Below are 17,659 nucleotides of genomic sequence, written 5' to 3'. Positions count from 1 at the left end.
AAGGCCTAAGCCTTAGAGAGTTCAAGGACAATAGTTTCCTTCGGCTCTGTCTTCTCTTTGGATGCAGGTTCCGTCTTAAGACGGACATAGCAATCCGGGTAGGCCCCTTTGCTAGGCCAGAACTCAATTTCCTCCACTGGGACAGTGCCCAGTTTTTCTGAGAGGAAGATCTCCCCCCCCCCACCCCAACATAGGCATGGTTTCCCTGCCTCAACTGCCTTAAGCCCTTTGTCCATAAAGGGGAAGGCACGTTTAGGGTCAGCAATGAAGGACGGGTGCTTCTTGCTGAGAGCCGGCACCTTAGAGCTAGTAAAGGCCCTCTCCTTTAAGGTGGTGGTATATAAGGCCTGAGCCTTAGAGAGTTCAAGGACAATAGTTTCCTTCGGCTCTGTCTCCTCTTTGGATGCAGGTTCCATCTTAAGACGGACATAGCAATCCGGGTAGGCCCCTTTGCTGGGCCAGAACTCAATTTCCTCCACTGGGACAGTGCCCAGTTTTTCTGAGAGGAAGATCTTCCCCCCCGACATAGGCATATGCTCTGCGTACCTCCAAGGGGTTAACGTCAGAGAAGGTGGGGAGATCCTTAACGCTTAGCTTTTTCGGGGCCAAACGTGTTGCAACTAGCTGATGCATTTACGTCCGAAGAGAGGCCTCCTTCTCGGACGATTTTTTCTGAATGTCCTGCACCATGGACAACAACGAGTGCAACGTACCCGTAATGGAATCTAGTTGGGGTGCAGTGGAATAGGTCGAAGGCACCGGCTCAGTCCCTGTGGCCGATGTTACCGAAATCGTTTCGGCTTTCTCGACTTCTGTCTCAGGTGGAACGTCATCCGCCTGATCCAGTTCCTCCACTAGGAGATTGTTCTCAGTCTCGTCTGAGACAACTGAAATGTTGTCCTCTAATTGGATGCTCTCCAAGGCATCCGAAACTTCAGATTCTACCGGAATCTGAACCAGGGGAATCTCAGGTTGAGCCTGGGGAATAACTGCATCCAAAGATGCCCTAGGGAAAAGACAAGCCCTCATCTTTTCATTAGGAAGGTATGGGCCAGAAGTGTTCTTCTGGAAGCCCCAAAACCCTTTTCGCAGCATCTCCATTGCTGCGTCCCTTGACTCAGTGGACTTTTGATCGTCAAAAGCCTCTCTTACCAGTTTTTCACAAACGGTACATAACTGTGGGTCCCAGTACTTGAGAGCCCCCTTGGTGATTGCGCAGCGAGCATGGGCCCTGCACATGTCATGGCCGTAGAAGTTCTTACTACGGACCCTGCAAAAGCTGTTCCCACACTCGGGATGCTCCTCCTGTAAAGAAAGAAAAGCATATAAGTATTCGATGAAATTCTCAGATTTCAGCATACATAATATTAATAATAATAGCTTTCATAGGGAAAGCTAGAGATAGGAAAAACACCTACATGTGTTTCCTGTCCAGTCAATTGCTATGACCTCCTCCAATATTGAAAGTAGAATTCTTAGGAATTTTAGGGGAAGATGATATCCTTTGATATAGTGTCTTCTTGACACAATCTTCCAGGTTCAATATTGGGGATTAAGGACAATAATGGATAACAACCATTGATGGAAGAGAGAATCGCTCTCTTATATGTGATGGTCTCACAATAGGCTGCCCATGAAGCCCCTTGTACATTGGAAAAACTTTTGGGCTACAGCACTGACTGTTGGTAACGAGTTGCCAGTCCTGTCAGGCCTGCCGGCATCTGCCGGGCAAGCCGGCATCTGCCGGGCAAGCCGGCACATGCCGGCCTATTCTGGGCTATTGAAGGCAATTACTGTCTTCAGAATAATGGGTGGTAGGCCGCCGGCAACGGCTCTGCCGGCCGGCGGCGGCGGCTCTGCCAGCCGGCAGCCGAGGATCCTTCCATCAAGTAGGACCCGGCGGCAGGTATGGGTGGCCGGCTGCCGGCCGGCAACTCTGCAGCCGGTCCCAGTATGTCTATTGTCTTTGGGTTGTCGATCAACGACGCCCACAGTAAGCGGCGGCAGGGCAACTGCCGGCCGGCAGACAATTGACATGGCCCAGTAACGAAAGAAAGAGAGAAAGAGAGGATGGAGGAAGACAAGGGCTCAGCCTTGCCGGCCTGCATCCAGAATGAGGGTTCAAGTGGAAGGGGGAATTAATTTTGGGCTTCCACCCAACCATATCCCACATAAGGGCTATGGAAGGCAGTCCAAGGGAGGACTGAAGAACACTCTAAAGAATATGAGGGTACCTGCCGGAAGCTGGCTCGGCCGGCGGCAGACAGGGAACCTCAGGCCAGTCCTACAATATCCCTTAGGGTCAATGTAGAACGACGGCCAGGAGGGTGTTGGCTCATTCAGCACGAAAGAGATAGAGGGGAGGGGGTAGGTGTCCTACAGGTAAGGTAATGCCCGAAGGCACTACCTAACCTAAGGGATTCTGGTCTCATGGAGTAACATCAGGTAGGAGAAATCATTTCCCCAGGTTGGGTTAGTCAAGTGAGAGAGCGTCCGTAGGATACAATCTCATAAGAGAACAGAATCTCGTGCCAGAGACCTTAGGCAGTGAAAAAGTAATTTCTTCGGTCTAAGATCTACCAGCACAGGATGATGCCTAACACAGACTTATACTCTGATGTCCCGTTCTAAACTCAAAACCGACTCAGTGGTTAGGAGAAAGAAAACGGAACGTCTTAGTAAAACTTTGCCAGAACTCGGTTCACAGCAAAGAAAACTGAGAATAGCCTAGGCTAATCAGAGGGAAGGGGGATTGCTCTTAAATCTCCTAGGAGATAGTATCGACTTAAAAGGTATAGGAGGTGTCAGTCTCCCCTTAAAAGACAATACAAGAGCAATGGGGACATGTATGAAAGTATACTAAAGCTCCTAGGCTAGTAGCCTAGGAGCATTGAGAATCGCTCACCGAAACTCTCTGTACACTATCTTGGAAGAGGAAAGCATAATGCAGTAATATCATAAATGTGTAAAATATTGCCTGTGCTTCAATAAAACTTTACCAGGAAGGTTATATCATGCATGAAGTGTGTAGGTGCCTAGGCTAGGAAGCCTAGCACTCGTGAGGCTCGAAATAAATAGCCAAATCCACAACAACAATGACAAAATATAAGAATCCCTAGCTAAAATTCTAAATAGCCAAAGTTATTAAAGCGAATAATGCCGGGAAAGGGTCGTTCTGGCTAACTAAATGTACAGAAAGAACGACCGCGTCCATGACGCCATCCGGCTGGCAACAGCTCTTATTACGTTAATTACGATCTCAATTGAAAGGCAAAACTGGCAAGAGCTTACATTTACACAAATCAAAGATATTACTTAACTTTCCAGAAGCTGATGAGGCTGGTGAAGACATCATAGCGACCAAAAAACTCCAAAATAGTGAGAGATAACACGGGATAACACCGGTCAACGAAGCTACGAGAGAAAGAATGGCTTGGTGGCGCCTCGCGGTGGCGATTTGGCGCACTATTTACAGTACAGTAGGAGTGTCGCCTCTTTAACGACTCTCCTTATTCTTGCCTCTCTTTTCCCTCGATATATAGCCCCATACGAGGACCGTCTAGAGGAGAGAACGGACACCATGTCCCTAGTTTGGAACGGATGGACCCGGAATTTCCTGTTCCTTCCATCCAATCTCCTGCTGAAGGTCCTCAACATGCTGAGATCGTTCCAAGGAACGGCAGCTCTAGTGGCTCCCAAATAACTCAGGAGCAACTGGTTCCCTCTAGTGAGGGAACTGGTTCCCTCTATAAGGGAACCGAGGCTGAGGCTGGCCCTTGTACCAAACCCAGCACTATCTCAACGGGTTCACAAGTTAACTGTCTTCGATTCATCACAGAGAACCCAAAACCTTCATTTCATGATTTTCTCACCCTAGCGGTTAAGAAAAGATTTGGGATCTCAAAAGGCAGTATAGACATCTTAGAAGAATACAAGTCTAAGTCGACTAGAAGACAATATGAATCGTCTTGGAAAAAGTGGGTTGCTTTTGTTAAAGCAAAAGGACCAAAAGAAATTTCAATAGACTTCTGTCTGTCCTTCTTTATCCACCTTCATAATCAAGGTCTGGCAGCTAACACGATAACTACGTGTAAGTCAGCCTTGACTAGACCTCTTCTATATACCTTTCAAGTGGATCTGACAAACGAAATCTTTAACAAGATCCCAAAGGCATGCGCTAGACTTAGGCCTGCAGCTCCTCCGAAGCCCAATTCATGGTCTTTGGACAAGGTCCTACATTATGCTTCATCTGTGAACAATGAAGATTGTTCTCTCAAGGATATAACACAGAAGGTTATTTTCCTGTTCGCTATAGCCTCAGGGGCTAGAGTTAGTGAAATAGTAGCCCTATCAAGAAATGAAGGCCACATTCAGTTCACATAAGGGGGGGAACTGAATCTCTTTCCTGATCCAGCTTTTCTCGCCAAGAACGAGCTAGCCAGTAAAAGATGGGGTCCCTGGAGAATCTGCCCTCTGAAGGAAGATGTCTCTCTATGTCCAGTAGAATGTCTAAAGGTCTATCTTCGAAGAATTTCAGACTTCAGGGGAGGACAGCTCTTCAAAGGAGAAACCTCAGGATCAAACTTATCCCTAAAACAACTGAGGGCGAAGCTCATCTACTTCATTCGCAGAGCGGATCCTGACAGTACACCCGTAGGTCATTATCTGAGGAAAATTGCTTCATCACTGAACTTTTTTCAGTATATGGACTTTGATTGTCTTCGCTCATATACTGGATGGAAATCATCCAGTGTTCTACAAACACTACGCTAAGCAAGTCCATGAACTGAAGCATTATGTGGTGGTGACAGGTAGTGTATTAAAACCTGTCGTCTAGTGCTGCGATAAACAGTGAATTGATTGGGACTATCAATTAGGGTGAAAAGGTGTTGACACTTCCAGTGCGATACCTTTTAAGTGAGTGTCACCAGGGTGACACTGAGACTGTTCAAAATCTCAGGAGTGGAATTATACAGATAACACTTGTGCCGTGTGTACACAGTACACAGTGTTGATAGTATACAACATTTATAGAATTTATATTGGCAAAATTTATCAAAATTTTCAGTTTTAGAGTGGCACTCATCATTTTTTCCCTTTCAGGGAGGAAAAATATTTTCTGTATAGGTTGCACGTATAATTGCTTTGACACGGTACATTCGTTACACCCGTTATTCAATTGAGTCATTTATTTGAAATAAATGCCTATTAGAATGTAATTGCGTCCTATTTCGCCCTGCAATTTGCACATTAAATATGCCAGAGTTCTCTTACTTATTTATTTAAGTAAACCTCATATCATTGTATGCTTACAAACAATGGATATAGTTGACACTTATATTGTTCCGATAATATACACAAACCGTGAGACCATTTGTATATCTGGTGGATACTTATGTTTGTTCATACAATATATGCAAACCTTGAGGCCCCTTTTCTACTGTCTAGTATGACTCTTCCCTGAAGGGGTCAGGAAGCACTAACATTGTCTATGATTAGTGGTAATGACGGATAATGGTAACGTCATTTGTCTCAATGGTCGAGATGACCATAGAAAAATTGTCCCAAGGTTAAGGCACCTATGAAAATCTACAGATACAGTACTTTCTAATAATTCTCTGGTAAACTTCCATCAGGACAACATGGCTTGAGCCCAAAAAATGGATTTTGAGCGAAGCGAAAAATCTATTTTTGGGTGAGATAGCCATGTCGTCCTGATGGACCCGTCCTCCTTTTCTATAGAAAAGGCCTTGGCAGGATCCCTCCCGAAACTACTTTATCTGTAGCACCATGCTCAATGCAACTAGGAATAACTGCCATCTAGATACTCAATAGTAGTATGGGAGGAAGGGTAACCTTGATAATGGCTCCCCTTCTAATTTGCCACTCCTCCCCCTCGAGGCAAAAACGCTATTCGGGGTGACGATTGCTGTGTTTTGTATCAAGATATACGTCCCCTGATTTATGCGATATCCTCAAGAGAAATTTTAAGGATATTCGCGCCAGGAGTTAGAATTCTGGAGACCTAAAGGTAAATTCTCTGAGAATATCACTGTAGTTCAAATATCCCTTGGAAGCTATTTATAGGAACCCTCCATCAGGATGACATGGCTATCTCACCCAAAAATAGATTTTTCGTTTCGCTCAAAATCCGTTATTTGCAATGAGAGAGACTGTGCTATCAAATTCCTTTGCTCCCAATTATATTAAAAACAAATCGCTTGTGCTCATAGCTTATAATCTTCGTTCCTATTACTAGGTGGAAGTGTGGATATGTCTATGAGGGGTCAAAGAGTTAAAACACTCCTGGCCACAACTGAAAATACTAGTTTTCTCGTACACTTCCATCAGGACGACATGACACGAGCCAAAAAAATGGATTTTGACATAAGAAAAATCTATTTTTGGGTGAGATAACCATGTCGTCCTGATGGACCCGCCCGTTACTTTTCGTCCCCTCCCAATTCTCAGTGAGACCTTGCTTCATGCGATAGCTGCTCCTGGAATGGTAATCCAGGAAACATGTTTGTAGTAGCACACTGGGATTGGATATCGTAAGTTGTAATGGCTCTCTTGACCACATATCCAATTCTATCCCATATTGTTCGAGACAAGGTTAACTCTATTCAGGGAAGGATAGCCATGACTGGTTTTAAACACATCCCTGTTGTATACATGATATCTCTCGGGATATTTGCTCTAGGGGATAAGAACCCTGGGATACTTCTTAGTTTAAATTCTCTGGTATATCACCTACAGAAATATCCCAAATAGAAAGCTGCCTTTGAGGAGCTTCCATCAGGGCGACATGACTATCCCACCCAAAAATAGACTATTCCTATGTCAAAATCCATTTTTCCATCTTTCAGTTCTAGGATGCCAGGTATCACTATAGCTTTTCTTTTATAGACTGGGAGTCATGATGTCACCATCACAACACACATCCAGCTAACAGTTGAGCGGACAAGCATAGAACCTAAAAAAGGTGTCAAGGGCCTCAGGAAAATCTACAATAACTGGAACAAGTACAGGCTAAATATCAGCAACCCTAGTTGAATCAACTGCGTGGACATCAAATGAGTTGAGCATCTGCTGGCAACAGGATCTATGTACCCACACATAATACTCCCAAAGAGGACCTCTGCTCTCTGGAAGTACTGCCAATGCTCAGCTGATTCCATGCTCCATTAACTATCACCTTAATTGTCCTTAACCCCTTCACTAAGAGACAGCGGATCCGCCCTCAAACTATATACTGTACAAGTTTTTTGGGCTCAGGCCATGTCGTCCTGTTGGAAGGTTCCTTTAAGTAGAGAATTTAACTTAAGGTCTCCAGAATTCTAACTCCCGGAGCGAATATCCTTAAAGTTTCCTTTTAGGATATCGCATAATATCAGTGGAAGTATTCTTGACGCGCCACATAGCAATCTGCACCCCGCATAGCGTTTACCCTTCGAGGGGGACAAGTGGCAAAATAAAAGAGGAGCCGTTATAAAGTTCCCTTCCTCCGTTACTGTTTGAGTATTCAGATGGCGCCATAATCGCCGCCTTCTTTATTCCTTTTTCTGTAGCGGTCTCGCTCGGTGGTTTTCCCAGCGCTATCTCGTTTATTTGGATTTATTATGCAATCTCCAGCCTCTTCTGCCTCTGGAAAGTTGAGTATTTGATTCTTATGCTGTATAAATTTAGCTCTGGCCGTAAAGTAAAAAACTAAATCAAATTAAATTAATTTTTTGGCAGAGCTATTGCCTGAACCGGAGGCGTCTTCGGCGCTGTCGTTCGTAACGCATGAGTTATTTAGTTAGCCAGAATGACTTTCCCGGTATAATAGCTTAAATAAAAATAATTAGCTATTTAGTCTTCATTGCTAGGAATTAATTATATTATGCCGATGGTATTCTCATTAGTTTTGGCGAATTAGGTAGCCGATCTTGTTTACGCTAGGCTACCTAGCCTAAGCGTTATAGTTTACTCTCTTGCATGATATAATAAGTGTTCCTAGTGCTAATAAATTCAAATGAAGATAATAGGCAATTTATACATGTAAGATATATGGATTGCATGTAAAATTTCCTCTTCTAAGATAGTACACGAGAGAACTTCGATGAGTTAGGTAGTTGATCTCACTGTCGCTAGGCTAGTAGCCTAGGGGCTTTAGTATACTTTCATACAATCTCCCTGGTTACCCTCATATATTGTATAATCCCTCCTTCCCTCTGAGTGTAGCTTATGGCTACAATCCTAGTTGATCTTGCCTCGAATTGTCATTCAGGCAAGACTAGGATAGGATTTTCTGCCCCTTCACCTAGCTACTGATGGTGAGCTTTGGGTTTGGGTCAGAACCTCAGAGTACTTGTCGTATGCCAGCAACTGGTCAACAGGGTGAATGTACTGCCCTGTCGGGTCTTGTTGATTGGCATAGGAGGCTTTGCCTCCCTAGACTGCACTTGAAGGGGTCATGTGATTCCCCCTTCTCCCTGTGGTTTAGTCGACTAGTTGTGTGCTCGCAGACCCTAGGCTGAAGAATAGAGATTATTCTGCTGCCTAGGATGGCTCCAACATTGGAACTCTGTTTCTCTATGATTAAGGGTTGTGGCTAGATGATTGCTGGCCCCCTTACTGTATTGGCAGACCCTAGGATGGGGAATGAATTCTCCGTCCGCCTAGGATGGCACAGATACTGAAACAGAGCTTCCTCAAGGTGTGGTAAGACCGTCATGCTGCCGGCTCCTCTCACACCTTATACAGGACCCTTTCCCCTCCCCACTCTGTTCTTTAGTGATGGCCTAACCATCACATCCCTTTGGCCATTGTACTGCAATCTCTCCGCTTGCCGGCAGGTTGTAGAGCCGGCTTGGGCTTCTGCTTGTATGGCCTAGTCGTACAGCTTCCCTATCGGACACAGAGCTCCGGGATAGCTGTGTCGGTAGGTCCAGCTGCCGGCAGAAGATCCATTTACTTTAGAGTGTTGTTCAGTCCTCCCTTGGGCTGCCATTCACATCCTATGACCGGCATGGACTGGCAACGGATGTGGATGGGTGGAAGCTTCATTATCTTATATTCTCCTCTTCCATTAGAACCCTCATTTCGGAGGAAGGAAGTGAGATAGTGCTCTTACATCACCCTTCACTCTTTGCTTTCTCTCTCTCTCTCTTGGCTAGTGCCGTCAGGTACTAACCTAACTGGTGGCTGCCGGCCAATAACCTTGCCGGCAAGATGCTGGCTAGACTTGTGGACCGACAGCCAATGATTCACTGAGACAACTGACTTAGCCGGCAAGAGCCGGCCGAGTTCGGTCTACCGGCCACTACCTTGTCACATTGAATGCTGTCTGGGCCAAGTGTGCCGACAGCCGGTGACCCGCCGGCGTCCGGTAAGCCGCCGGCAATCCGGTGGGCCGCTGGCCACAGGAAATTTCAATATTGTGTCAGTTGAATTGTGCCTTAGGTACTAGCCTTGCCGGCAGTAACTATGGTATATGTATATACAGTAGCCAGTACATCTGTAGTATACAGCATACTGCAGACAGAAAACTATGGTATAAAAGTATACAGTACAGTAGTTAAATTTTCTAACATACTCTGTGTCCAGGCGCAGTCTATTGTTGAGACCTTATAAGATTGGGAAAGGAATTCCCTTTCTACATAATGATAGATGATCAGTTGTTAATGATCCTCATTATTAATCCCTTTGGAAGTGGGTGTTAATTACACTTTTCTATCTTTATAGGCTAGACTCTTCCACCGGGCCTCCTGAGAAGGATATCCCTAGGGTTAATATTGAGGGAGGTCACAGCAATTGGCTGGGCGGGAAACACACGTATGTGTCTTTCCTAATTCATTTCTAGCTTATCTATCCTAAGCTATATGCAATAAAATAAAATGGAAAATATAATATTTATTAGTTTTTCTAGTGAGATAAGACTACTTTATACTCATTTTATTTTCCTCTCTTTACAGAAGGACCATGTGAATTGCAAAAGCGTCTTCTGCAACGTGCGTAGCAGGGACTTCTGTGGCCGCCTGGAGTGTAGGTCACACTCCCGCTGTTCCATCACCAAGGAACCTCTCAAATACTGGAACCCCCAGGTATGTACTGTGTGCAAAGACTTGGTGTATGAGGCTTTTGAAAATCCCAAGACAACGGAGTCAAGGGATGCAGCTCGGAACAAGCTGTGCAGATGGGTTCGTGGCTTCCAGAAGAATGCCACGGGGCCTTACCTCCCTAGTGAGTGTATGAGGGCCTGTCTATTCCCCAAAGCATCTGCGGATGCTGTTATTCCTCAGCCTCACCCTGAGATCCCTTGCATCCAGATAGCCGTGGATACGGATGTCTCGGATGCGATGAAGGACATCCATCTAGATGATGAGAGGATGTCAGAGGTGTCAGAGGACACCGAAAAGGACCTTCTGGCTGAAGGTCGAGATGAGGAGTCAATGTTGGCTCCAGAGACGGAAGAGGATGAAGTCGAAACAGTCTCTGTTTCGTAGGTTCCTGCCCCAGAACCGGTGCCCTCTACGTCCTCCGCTCCTCAACCTGAAAAGTCGGACGACACCCTGTCTGCCATCAAAGCTATGATGGAAATGTTTCAGAAGAAGAGCAAAGAAAGGGAGGCTGCGCTAAGGAAGGAGATTCATCAGTTTGCAGCGGCCCTTGGGTCTCATAGGAGACTCAACGTGAAGGAGCTTCCCTCGTGCTCCTAGGTAAACCCATGGAGGCATGCCGAGTACATGCCAATGACGAACGGTAAGATCTTCATTTTAGAGAAGCTGGGAGCTGTCCTTATCGAGGACATTGAGTTCTGGCCCAGCTTTGAGTCCTATCCTGACTGTTTCGTTCGTCTAAGGGCGGAACCTGTATCCAAGGAGGAGACAGAGCCTAAGGAGGTCATGGTGCTTGACCATACAAAGGCTCAGGCTTTTCTAGCCAGCAGTCTGAAGGAAAAGGGCTTCACCAACTCTAAGGTCCCGGCCCTGAGCAAGAAACATCCCTCTATCCTTGCTCCAGCATCTATGGCCTTCCCCTTTGTAGAAAAAGGGTTTAAGGCAGTGATTAAGGCAGTGGAAGATGGGAAACCTTGCTCTACACTGGAGGAGTGAAGGCCCCTTTCCCTAGCCCTACCAACGGATCACAAGGACTATAAGTATATCCAGCTTACCTTTTCAGTCGGGAAGTTGGAGGCTGATATCGCTGGACATCAGTCTAGTGAAAACCTCCCCAAGTTGTCTGAATTTCTTCTGCATAGGGAACAGGATATGAAAGAGAGGCTTGCTGCCTCTCTGTCCCTCCAGGTGACCCTGGAGGCAATGGCCAGTGAACAGAGGTCCCCGGATATGTTCATGGTCATAGACAAAACACACTTGGCAACCCTAACTAAAGATTTCTTCAGCTTTTTTAGGTCTAGAAGGGCTTGTAGGGAGTTCGTGTTTGCCTCGGCTGCGGTCAAACATGAACCCAGGAATATGATATCTTCCAATATCTGGGGGAAAGACCTCTTCCCAAATGAAGTGGTCAAAGAAATAGTCGACAAGGCCGCCACGGAGAATAGAAATCTTCTCCAGAAGTGGGGCATGTTGGCTAAGAGGAAGTCTTCCCCGAATGAGGGTCCCCAACTGAAAAGGAAGACAAAGAGGCCAAGAGTGCCACCTCGCCCTGCTAGGAAACAACTTCCCATGACCGTGGTGCCACAGATGGTGGCACAGCCCCAACCCACCTACCAGATGGTACCCCAGCAGGTGGTGACTGAGTCACCAACCTTTACTCCCGCCTATGAGAGGCAGACCACTACCTTTCACCCTAAAGGTAGGGGGTCAAGTAGAGATTCCTCGAGACATCCCTCGAGAGGAAGAGGAGGTAAGGGATCACGCGGTCAAGGAGGCAAGCCCTCCGGACAACAGAAGCAATGAGATGCTTCCGGTAGGAGGAAGACTCCAACTCTTCCAGGATCGATGGACCTTCAATCCCTGGGCCCACAGCCTAATCAAGAACGGACTAGGTTGGAGCTGGAAGACAGCTCCACCATCATTTCCTCAATTCTTCCAATACTTCACCCACGTTCTGAGAGATTACACCCGATGTGATAAAGAGGGCAAAGTACATCAAATTCCAAGGAAGGCTGTTTTGTGTTCCCAAGAAGAACTCAGACAAACTCAGAGTCATTCTGGATTTGTCGCCACTCAACAAGTTCATAGAGAACGACAAGTTCAAGATGCTGACCCTTCAACACATAAGGGCCCTGTGGCCCAAAAGGGCATACACAGTCTCCATAGACATGGCAGATGCCTATTGGCACATTCCAATCAATCGCCAACTCTTCTCCTACCCAGGATTCAGGCTACAAAAAAGAAAGTACGCTTTCAGAGCCATGCCCTCGGACTAAACATAACCCCAAGGATCTTCACGAAGCTTGCAGAAGCAATCGTTCAACAACTACGCCTACAAGGTGTCCAGGTGATATCCTATCTGGACGATTGGCTGGTGTGGGCAGCATCCGAGTCGAAATGCACGCAAGCATCCAAGAAAGTGATCCAGTTCCTGGAGCATCTAGGATTCAAGATCAACACCAAAACACCAAAAAGTCTCGACTATCTCCAGCTCAGAAGTTTCAATGGCTAGGCATACATTGGGACTTACAGTCACATCGCCTCTCCATTCCATTATAGAAGAGGAGAAAGATAGCAGGTATTGTCAAGAGACTTCTAATATCAAACAGGATTTCAAGACGCCAACAGGAGAGAGTGCTGGGCTCCCTTCAGTTTGCATCAATGACAGACCCAGTGCTAAGTGCACAGGTAAAAGATGCATCAGGAGTCTGGAGAAGATAGGCATCAAACGTTCAAAGAGATCTAATAGGACCGATGCCGATCCGACTACGATCACTTCTCAACCCATGGTCGAGGCCAAGAACTTCGAGAGGTCAACACCTCTGCAACCGCCTCCACCCTCAGTCATCATCCATACGGATGCATCATTGGAAGGATGGGGAGGTCACTCTCATCAACAGAAAGTTCAAGGAACTTGGTCCTCTCTATTCAAGACCTTCCATATCAACATCTTGGAGGCCATGGCAGTCCTCACACTGAAGAAATTATCCCCTCGCCCTTCAGTCCACATAAGACTGATTCTAGACAGCGAGGTGGTAATGAGATGTCTGAATCATCAAGGCTCAAGATCACCTCAACTCAACCAAGTGATGTTGGCCATCTTCCGTTTAGTGGAAAAGAAGAGATGGCACTTATCAGCAGTTCACCTTCAAGGGTTCCACAATGTGACAGCGGACGCTCTATCCAGGCTAATCCCGATAGAGTCACAATGGTCCCTAGATGAAAGATCATTCTCCTTCATCTTACATCAAGTCCCTGAACTGCAGATCGACCTCTTCGCGACGAGCGACAACAAGAAACTTCCTCGATACGTGGCCCTGTATGAGGACCCTCTAGCAGAAGCAGTGGACGCCATGTACCTCGACTGGAACAGATGGACAAGGATTTATCTGTTCCCTCCATCCAACCTGCTGAAGGTCCTTAACAAGCTGAGATCTTTTCAAGGAACAGCAGCCCTAGTGGCTCCCAAGTGGCCCCTGAGCAACTGGTTCCCTTTAATATTGGAATTGCAGCCGAAGCAGATTCCCCTGCCGGACCCAGTTCTGTCTCAACAAGTACAGAAGTCAACTGTCTTCGCTTCATTACAGAAAACCCAATACCTTCATCTCATGATTTTCTCTTCCTAGCAGTGAAGGAAAAGTTTGGGATCTCGAAAGAGAGTATAGACTTCTTAGAGGAATATAAGTCGAAATCCACCAGAAGGCAATACGAGTCATCTTGGAAGAAGTGGGTGGCCTTTGTCAAGGCAAGAAATCCAAAGGAAATCTTGATGGATTTCTGCTTCGTCTTTCTTTATTCACCTTCATGAACAAGGTTTAGCAGCCAACACGATAACTACGTGTAAAACTGCCTTGACTAGACCCTTGCTCTATGCTTTCCAAGTAGACTTGTCTAATAAGATTTTTAACATAAAGGCCTGTGCTAGGCTCAGGCCTGCAGCACCTCCAAGGCCCATTTCATGGTCTTTGGATATGGTACTACATTTGGCTTCAAGTTTGAACAACGATAATTGCTCTTTGAAAGATTTGACTCAAAAGGTTATATTCTTGTTTGCTCTAGCCTCAAAAACTAGAGTTAGTGAGATAGTGGCCCTTTCTCGGGAAGATGGCCATATCCAGTTTGCTGAAACGGGAGAGCTAAATCTCTTTCCCGACCCAACGTTTCTTGCCAAGAATGAGCTACCCACTAAGAGGTGGGGTCCCTGGAGAATCTGCCCTCTGAAGGAAGATGTCTCGCTGTGTCCAGTGGAGAGTCTAAAGGTCTATCTTCGCAGAACTTCAGACTTCAGGGGAGGATAGCTCTTTAAAGGAGAAACATCGGGCTCAATCTTATCCCTGAAACAACTAAGGGCGAAGATCACCTACTTCATTCGCAGAGCGGATCCTGACAGTACACCCGCAAGTCATGATCCTAGGAAAATTGCTTCTTTGTTAAACTTTTTCCAGCACATGGATTTTGAGAGCCTTCGCTCGTTTACTGGATGGAAGTCATCAAGAGTGTTTTTCAAACACTCCGTGAAGCAAGTGCAAGAATTGAAACGATTCGTGGTGGCGGCAGGTAGTATACTAAAACCTGTCACTTACTGTTGCGAGGAACAGTGAATTATGTGGAACTGTAATTCTAAAGAGTGTACATGTTGTACATTATAGTGCAACATGGAAAGTGAAATGTCATCAAGGTGACATTATAGACTGTTCCAGTGTATAAAGGTGATGAAACAAAACTGAACACTAAGTGTTGTGTGTTTTTTACACAAGTGTAAATAGACAAGACTTCTCAGAGAGACATTAGAAAATTTATTAAATTTTCAATTGAGTGGCAAAGAATTTTGTTTTCAAGTAAAACAAGTATTTCTGATTTATTCTGTACAGTATTGTTTATGTTTGTAAATTCAATTTCACTTGCATTTTTATATTATTATGAAATGTATGCTTTATTTTTATTTATTGTTTGACAATAAATGTTTAATTGTTTTTTGCGTTTTATTTCGCCCTAAACATATTTAATAAAGTTATGTGTGAGCAATCCTTTTATTCCTGATTATTCTGTGTCAAAAATTGACATTTATTCCCCTTGAATAAAAGTTTTCTTAGTTTTACGTGTGTTCGTTTTCTAATGTATTTCCCAGTTTCTATGTATATATGTTTAAAATGTGATTATTTTACTCCACAGAAGTAGTTTTATCATATTAACTATATCAGTGAGTTTGTATGAATTAGTATAATAATATTTAAAGTAATAAGCTAACTTTCTTGCAAATTTTATCCATCTAGATCAGATAAAATGACGTAACATCCCATTGTTGTCAAACTTCTTCCTGTGGAGATTATATATGTTGTTTGATTATTGTAAGGGCACATGCCCGTAATTTAAACTTGCCTTCTGGACGAAACCCCCCTTTTTTTGTGTATGTTGGGTTACGATTAGAGCACTTGATGTTTATCTTTAAATTGATGTTATGTTACGTAACCCTGTAATTTTGTAAATGTGACAACATTGTACTCCTACCGAGCTTTCTTCCAGGGTTGAAAGGTGAATCTAGGCCTCTTTGAGCAGTTGACTCCAAAAGGCAAGTAATTAGAAGATACTCTCGTGAATCCGACGACCATCATCACCTCGTGAACCATCGCATCGTTGCAGCAACTTTCTTATAAGAATACTCTGTAACCCAGTTTGATATTTGTTTAATTTTTTTATCAAGTAACGTAAATTTTGTTCATTTGTGTTAATGTTAATGTTCGCTCTTTAACGTAACTCTGATAATTTTTGTTTGTGTACTTTAAATATTAAATATATGTCAAACTTTTTAATTGAGTCTTTGTGAACCCGTGTGGCATCACCCCCCAAAAGAATTAGTGCAGGAAATATAGTTTTGAATCAAAGGTATAGTAAACGACAGATGTCTCTTAAGTAAGTGTGTTTCTCAGTATGTAACTTGGCCTCGTGCGAAGTTGGTGCACGAGGGTTTACAGGTAAAAAGTTAATACATGTGGTTGTAAATAACCCAGTATTTCACCACATTCTGCATAATTATATTGAACAAAGGTAGTAACTTTGTTCCTATATGTAAACAAACCTTTCTAGCTAGACTTACCTTGTTTCGATACAAGATACAAACTTGACTGTCGTGATATACAGGTGAACTGATATACCTCAGATGCTATGGTGGCTGACATGAACCTGTGTTCGTGTTATAAATACAAACTTTGGCTAAAGGCAGACAGTGAGACCTGTATGCCCTTTTGATTGCTAGGTTGGTCATATGAAATATGCAAATTTCCAGATTTTTTCCTGAATCTAGTTTGACTCTTCCCTGTAGGGGACAGGAAGCACTAACATAATCTATGATTAGAAGAAATGACATATAATGGTAATGACATAGGTCTCTTAGGTCTAGATGACCAAGAAAATATTGTCTTGAGGTTTAGGCCCAACTGGGAAATCCACGGATACATTAATGCTCTGGTAAACTTCCATCAGGACGACATGGCCTGAGCCCAAAAAAACCGATTTTGAGCGAAGCGAAAAATCTATTTTTGGGTGAGATAGCCATGTCGTCCTGATGGACCCGCCCTCCTTTCTAAGAAAGGCCTTGGCAGGATCCCTCCCAATAATACTGTATCTATAAGTACCGGCTTAACGCTACAAGGAATAAAGATGGCAGTGATTATGGCGCCATCTGAGTACTCAAACAGTAACGGAGGAAGGGAACTTTATAACGGCTCCTCTTTTATTTTGCCACTTTTCCCCCTCGAAGCGTAAACACTATGCGGGGTGCTGATTGCTATGTGGCGTGTCAAGAATACGTCCCCTGATATTATGCAATATCCTAAAAGGAAACTTTAAGGATATTCGCGCCAGGAGTTAGAATTCTGGAGACCTTAAGTTAAATTCTCTTGGAATATCACTGTAGTCAAATATACCCTAGGAAGCTACTTAAAGGAACCTTCCATCAGGACGACATGGCTATCTCACCCAAAAATAGATTTTTCACTTCGCTCAAAATCCGTTTTGTCACCATCCGATATACATGCTCACTTACTCTATAATAACCTACATTTCCTTGTTTTTGTTTTACTGCTATTTACAGAATAAAATTTTAAAAAGTTTGATTTACTTTCTACTGTATTTCACTCTATACAACCAAAATAGTTTTCCATTCACTCTGAAATGATTATAAGATAATTTTTCATAAATTATCTTTATATAATTTTCTGTAAATAACAAAAGCACTGATTTTTTGTAAAAATACACTTTATTTTCACTGAAGTGACTATGTCATTCCATAATAATTCCACAATATATAGCCATCAAAATATATAAAACTACTCGTCAGTAATAATACACTTTACATTATACTGAAATGTAATGAAAATATCCATTTGTTTCCTTTGACACAAGAAGTATTCTATAATGTATAATTACATGGTATGATAAAGCACTATGATTTTATGTGTAAAAAAAAAATCTATATTCATTGAAATTACTGTTGTTCTGTAATAATTCCACGATTAATAGCTGTCAAAAGATGTAGAACTACTAGGCAGTAATAATGG

General features: G+C 43.9%; 1 protein-coding gene across 10 annotated transcripts in view; it reads right to left on the bottom strand.

Annotated features, from left to right (window-relative positions):
* The window catches only part of LOC137638420 (uncharacterized), a 547,169-nt gene that overhangs the window by 263,410 nt on the left and 266,100 nt on the right, over nucleotides 1-17,659 (bottom strand). The window lies entirely within an intron of this gene.

This window comes from Palaemon carinicauda, chromosome 3, assembly GCF_036898095.1.
Source record: "Palaemon carinicauda isolate YSFRI2023 chromosome 3, ASM3689809v2, whole genome shotgun sequence".
In the NCBI taxonomy this organism is placed as follows: Eukaryota; Metazoa; Arthropoda; class Malacostraca; order Decapoda; family Palaemonidae; genus Palaemon; species Palaemon carinicauda.
The sequence above is the reverse complement of the archived record's forward strand: the minus strand, read 5'-3'. Positions and strand labels throughout refer to the sequence as shown.